At 35.2% G+C, this 7,500-nt stretch overlaps 1 protein-coding gene across 2 annotated transcripts in view; it reads left to right on the top strand.

Moving 5' to 3' along the window:
* Positions 1 to 7,500, top strand: part of LOC113822855 (protein amalgam) — a 470,613-nt gene that overhangs the window by 1,196 nt on the left and 461,917 nt on the right. The gene's annotated exons all lie outside the window — the stretch shown is intronic.

The raw sequence follows: 7,500 nt of genomic DNA, 5'->3' as shown, positions 1-7,500 counted from the left end.
TTAGATAAAGAGATTGTTAGGGAATTAGATAAACATAGACGGAAAGATAGGTAGAGGGAGAAATAGATTGATAGATGACAGATTGATAGATGGAATGACAGAGAGAGAGAGAGAGAGAGAGAGAGAGAGAGAGAGAGAGAGAGAGAGAGAGAGAGAGAGAGACAGACAGAGAGAGAGAGAGAGAGAGAGAGACGAAACGTAATATTCTTCCAGTCAGCGTTATACTCCCAATGAAAGGCCCAGATCTTAATGTTATACAATCACTGGGTCAGCGAAGGAAAAAATTAGTTATCCAGTCATGTCACAGAAAAATTGTAATTACGTTAATCTTCCTAACTACAAATATCAACTGTAATGAATGAGAGAAAATAGAATTTAGCTTTCGTATCTGCGTTGGATTTTTATATGATAACCATATATCTATCTATATATCTATCTACAGGCATACGCACAAATAGACGTGCACGCACACACGTACGCAGATGGACACACACAGACACACACACACTCATATATATATATATATATATATATATATATATATATATATATATATATATATATATATATATACATACATATACACACACACACACACACACACACACACACACACACACACACACACACACACACACACACACACACATATATATATATATATATATATATATATATATATATATATATATATACAGAGATGCATATACATATACATATGATAATGATAATGATAATGATAATACTAATACTAATAATGATATTAATAATGAAAGAAATGATGATGATAATTGTAGTATTAACAAAAATGATTGTATCAATAATGAGGACGATGATGATGATGATAATGATAATAATAATGACAATAAGTATAATAATAATGATAATAGTAATAGTGAGAATGATAGTGATAATAATAATGAATAGTAACAATAATGATGATTCTAATAATAATAATAATAATAACACTAATGATAATAATAATAATAATAATTGTAATAAAAATAATAACAATAATAATGATAATGGTAATATAAATAATAATAATGATAAAGATAATAATAATAGTAAAAGTAGTACATAATAAAAAGCAGTAATAATAGAAATAATAAGAATAATGATAATAATCATAATAATAATAACAGTAGTAAAAATATTTATCATAATGATAATGATGATAGTAACAATAATGATAATAATAATGATAATTATAATAGTAATAACAATGGTAATATGAATGCTAATAATAATAACAGCCATAATGATGATATTGAAAATAACAATGAAATGAGAATAATCATGATAATACTACTAGTAGTAAAATACTAATCTTACTACTGCTACTACTGTGATTACTACGGTCACTGAGACCACCACTAATAATACTTATAACAACAATTATAATCCTAAAATCACACAACATGACCTATATAGAAAGAGAAAATATCTTTTAGCGACATCATACCCTCACAAGGTGCCAGTCAGTCTGTGTAATATGTCAGTCATACTCGGTTTCTTCAATTGTTAATGATTGCGTAAATTGAATTGTAACAGCAGATAGTTCTGACAATTCATGCGCTGAGGTCAAAATGTGTATTATTATTATTATTATTATTATTATTTCAATTATGTTTATCATCAGCCGCGTTGTTCTCACTATCCCAAGTTTCGAAGAGCTGCTAGTATTATCATCGCTATTATAATTACTGTGATTACCAGCACTATTTTGCCTATTTTGCTATCATTACATTAGTTATTATCGTCAATGATATTACTATTACTATCATTTCTTTTATGATTATCATCATTGCTATTATTATAATTATCATTTGCATTTCCATTATTAATATCATTATCATTATTTCAATTAATATCATTATGAACATCGTTTCTATTATCATTGAAATTATCATCACTATTTCTATTATCATTAATATTATTTTCACCCTTTCTATTATTGTAATTATTATCATGATAATGATAGTAATAATAATAATGGTAATATAGTCATGATAATAATGATTATTATTGTTGTTGTTATCAGTGTGATAATCATTACCTCATCATCATAATAATTAGTATTAATGTAGCTATCATTTCCATCATTATCATCATTATTATGATTATCATTTTTACCATTATCATTATTTTCTTTATCATCATCATTGATACCATCATTATTATTGATATTATCATCATTATCATTATTATTGTTATTATTAGCATTGTCATTATTATCATTATTATTATCATTATTATTATTATTATTACTATTGTCATTATCATTATCATCACCATCATTATCTTCATCTTCATCATCATCATCACTACTATAATTATTTTCAATAATATTTACTACGTTTGTTATTGTTTTTGTTCTTATCATTCCTCTGCGTTTTTCTTCTTCCTATTATCATTATCAATATTATTTTCATCATCATTGTTATAATGAATATTATCATCGGTTCATCGTTTTCACAATATTTCAGCACCTAATTTCATCACAAATATTATCACCATCACTATAAAGGAGAAACAATTGTAATCATGTTACCTTTCGTCATACGATTCACTCACAACACTATCACTTTATTATGGATCACTTACCTACCAATACACCATCCCTGTATCATGGATCATTTACCTACCAATATATCCCACCCATTTATCGGGAACAAAGTCTGTAGAAATCCGCCTTGTTCCATTTGCAAATGAACAATAATTGGCTTGCATATAAAATGACACTAACGATGGCATTTATTAGGCCTATTGCGTTACCAACAACCATTTACTCATTTTGCAATGTTGTTTGAAAGGGTGCATGGTAACACACGCTACTATTGGCTAGTGTTGTTTCATGGGGACAAAAAAAAGAAAAAAAAAAAGATGGATAGAAAGAAAGAAGGAAAGAAAAAATTATCTTTGTCGGGAATTGCAGTGCGAATAAATAATTCCAAAATGTGAGAAAGTTACATCTAATATTGAGACGTTAATTACATAATGCAAGGAGCAAAGTCCACGGTGACAGATATTGAAAGTAGCGTAAGGAAAGAACGAATAATTCCACAGTGTGAGATATTTCATTCTTCGACAGAATTCTCCAGCGGATTCAATACCGAAACGTCAATGAAATATCCCGTGGAATTATCCATCGCCATTCACAACTTGCTTCCGCGACCGACCTTCGAGGAGGAAAAGGAAGGCGCTGTGTTGTTGAATAACAGCCCCGACTACTTCCCGAAGGACGAGGGACTAATGTGCGGGTATTTCCCCACTAATTTGTACGTGCATTGTCCGGGGCGCACGCAGTAAATATCAGACGGGACCAGAAATAGAGTGAAAAATCATTTTGGAAACTTTTGGCTCCCGTGAGTTATATCTGCGATAATGGCAACATAGAGCAGGACCTAGTGTGTGTGTTAATGTGTGTGTATGTTTATTTGTGTGTGTATGTTTATTTGTGTGTGCGTGTGTGTGTGTGTGTGTGTGTGTGTGTGTGTGTGTGTGTGTGTGTGTGTGTGTGTGTGTGTGTGTGTGTGTGTGTGTGTGTGTGTGTGTGTGTGTGTGTGTGTGTGTGTGTGTGTGTGTGTTTGTGTGTGTGTGTGTGTGTGTGTGTATTTGTGTGCGTTTTTGTGTGCGCGCGTGTGTGTGTTCCATGGAAAAAATATGCAGTGTATTCGTGGGCGACTCTCTAGCGCGTCATGTCATATTCTATTCATGTTGACATTTTTCATTCTCTTAGGAATCCGATCTAAATAGATAAAATGTAGATTGATAACGCTGTCGCACTTTGGCGTCGCTTGTTCCTCTTCCTCATGGATGAGATACACAATACCGAAATAATATATGCATAAAATGTCATGTCAGTCTCAGTAAAGTGATATATCCACGTCATTCATCGGCGAAAAAAAGAAGAAAAATGATAAATATTATGCACATCAGCATTAACTATATCTGTTAATCTCTAAAATTAAATGTATAATACCATTACCCTAATTGTTAATCGGTAAAGTGTAATATTCACCACTATTGCATTAGTTATTTGACAACCAAAATGTAATAATCACCCCAGACATTTAGAGCGTCAAGCCCGGAAAAGAAATTTTAACAGTATTATACCATTTTTTTTCTTTTTTTTCTTCTTTTTTCTCTCTCTCTTTTTTTAATCAGAACAAATAATTTTGTGCATGTCGACCCACCCCTAGATTTCGGGGTATGTGAAACGTGGCGCGCAAACACCGCAGACTTGTAACACTCCACGTAAATCACACAAGTCGCTTGATCGATAATGAACATATGCAGACGCTTTTGTATCCGATCCGGCGCGACTGAATGTCTTTGAATATATCATAAGGCGATCGTTCATTCTGTAAACCGGTTTTGGTTCCGTTTTGTCTTTTCTTCAACTTTTTTTTCAAAGCCCGAAAAAAAGGACAATATCATCTTGAAGACGCTAGTATTCCTATAACAAGGTCGTGCATAAACTCATAAGGAGCAGTGGGCTTTGGCGGGTCATTAAGTTAAAAGCACCCGTGGCTGAGAGTCGCACCCACAACATCACAACGATGACGGAAAAAACAGCAACAAAAAACAAAAGCAAAAACGTGATACAAATTAGATCAAGCGCCAAATTTGTTTATTTGAGTCTGAATCACTTCTTTTATTCTTTTTTTGCGCGTTGGCTTGAGGAAAGGTCATCCGATTGTTTTTTTTTTTTATTATTATTGATGTTTTTGACTGCGTATAGAGGCTGCATTTTAAAAATCTTTGTTTGTTGATCAGATTAAAAAGAATCGTTGGTATTCAGCGGAAGTGAAATCATGTTTATTATTACCATTGCAGTTACACCGCTGTCTGTTTTTCCTTTATCTTAGCAACCAGTGCCATTTGCCAATCCAGTGCAGTTGCCATGGAGTGTTGACACGGAGACCAACGGCACATGCGAGAAGAGAATACGCTTGATATAGTAGAAGAGTATAAAGATCACACCCGCCAGTGTGTCAACGCCAAAACGCGCAACCCGTTATTAAAAAGACCATAGGCAATACACTCTCAACATTTTTATGTATATATATCTTTAACACTACAACTGGCGCTGCAGCACTCGAGTACATGAATAATAACGAATATTATGTTACAGAACCCGCTCTCACGTATCAGTAAAAGTATCATCACAACAAACGGTTTCAAAAAATGTAAGACAATACACACATCAATATTACTGCAACATCGCATCCACAGTGGCGTTGGTATTAAAACCGACACTTCCGCCGCCAGATGTATTTTCCGTTTTTTTTTTCAACAACAACAAACCGCTTATGCCACTGCGCTTTCAATATACCAATTTCAGTCGAGTACGAGGGGCGTCGCAATCGTCTCCATCTGTCTGTTGCACTGCAGCAAAACACCCGAGATTATCTCCTTCGAAGAAAGCGCGCATTAAAACCACACGTCACAGGACGTCTTGAGAAGATGCAGCTCGCTTACCATGACAAGGGGAAACTTAGCTGCGAGATACACACCATGAATCATGTGCATTGTTCCCTCTGAATTTCTCTTTGCGCTTCCAAGTGAATTCCGCCTCGCTTTTTGGCGTCCGTCCTTGGCGCCGCGGGGGAGGGACCGCTCGGCGACAAGTGCGAGGAGGGCAAAGGGCCGGCGTTCTTGGAAGGAAACGATAAACACGGGATTGGTGTAATGTCCGCGGCGTTACGCATTCATTATCGAAGAATTCAGCGCCGAGCGAATGAATGAGTCGCCATACACGATATTGATATTCAATCTTTCTTTGCGTTATAATAAGAGTTCGGTCACTACTGCCGTTGTCTAATTGGAAACAGGGGGAAAAATAAAGGAAATCTCATTCGCATCGTCATCAACACTATGTATCATTGTTATAACATTCGTGACGAAAGAAAAGAAACTTGTGTTTTTGACAATACTTGCCACTGTTTACTCCAAGGCACGCGAGAAATTCTATCATCACTAAAATATGAACAATATTCCTTTTCACCGTTATTAATGCTCATTAGCATTGCTATGTGACGTTATGATTTATTTAGCAATATTACTGCCGCCAGCGCCACTCCATTGCAGGAATAATATTGCCGAGATATTGTCACTGCCTTATAAAACGGCGTCATTGTAATGTTTACTTTATCAGCATCGCCTGCCCTGCCAGATTCTTTGAACATTCTCATCAGCATTAATAATTACCATCATGCCGACACGAGGACAACGGCGCTAATATAATTCCTCCGAAACACGAGTGGCTTTCACTGCCGTCCGCCGCGGCCGCCGAAGCCGCCGTCGCCAGCACCGCCGCGCCCGTCGGAGGGACCGCCGCGGACGATCGAAAACCGCGCCCCTTCCCTTCTCGCCGCGTCTCATCGGCGTTGGTTTGCTGACACTCATCGTGTTTTTCACAAATGCAGGGGCTGCGTGTGGACTGTCACCGCTTTTGTGATGACCGTTCCGGTGCATCCCTCACCGCCACGCTCACCGCTGTCTGTAAAACTGTCTTACTGGCTTACTGAAAGCATAAACACCGATACACACATTATATCTCACATACACGCTTATATGTTATATAATATATATATATATATATATATATATATATATATATATATATATATATATATATATATGTATATATATATATATATACATTCATATACACACATACACAAACATTATAACAATCTATCTATCCATCTATCATTTCATCTATCTATCCGCAAATCAATCCACCCATCTATCTGCATAGGATGAACAGCGCTCTAGCCCCGTGCGCCATCCTCGATCCCCGTGGTCAGTGATAAACAAACTTGTCACTCTCTCATCACCAGCAGCCAATGACATCGAGGTCGTCCGCCTGACAGTCGATTCTCCCGCTCACCGGCCGAGACAACAACCCTTTCCGCAAAGAACCGAAGGAAGTTTGTTGCTCGTCCGGTCACCTGCGCTGACCCGATTAGAATTCATGGAGAAATGAGATTTTGACATCGCGACTCTGCAAACTGTAACTGCTTTTATCACACAACACAAAAGAGAAAAGAGGAAAAATCTGATGTCATGCATATTTATAGGGGGCTTTTATAATCAAGCTCGCCACTGAGTGCTAATATCCGCAGTGAAAATTTTCCGAGCGTTATGTATTTCTAAGCAGCTTTTGTGGCTCTATCAGAGGGCGCCCGTCGGGAGAGGGAGGGAGAAAGAGAGAGAGAGAGAGAAAGAGAAAGAGAAAGAGCAAGAGAAAGATATAGAGGTAGATGAATATATATATATATATATATATATATATATATATATATATATATATATATATATATATATATATATTATATATATATATAAATATATATATATATATATATATATATATATATGTATATATAGGTATATATATATATATATATATATATATATATATATATATATATATATATATGTGTATGTATATACATATACATATACATACACACATACACACACACA

This window comes from Penaeus vannamei, chromosome 3 (assembly GCF_042767895.1).
Source record: "Penaeus vannamei isolate JL-2024 chromosome 3, ASM4276789v1, whole genome shotgun sequence".
Taxonomy (NCBI): domain Eukaryota; kingdom Metazoa; phylum Arthropoda; class Malacostraca; order Decapoda; family Penaeidae; genus Penaeus; species Penaeus vannamei.
This window is presented reverse-complemented; position numbering and strand designations above follow the sequence as displayed.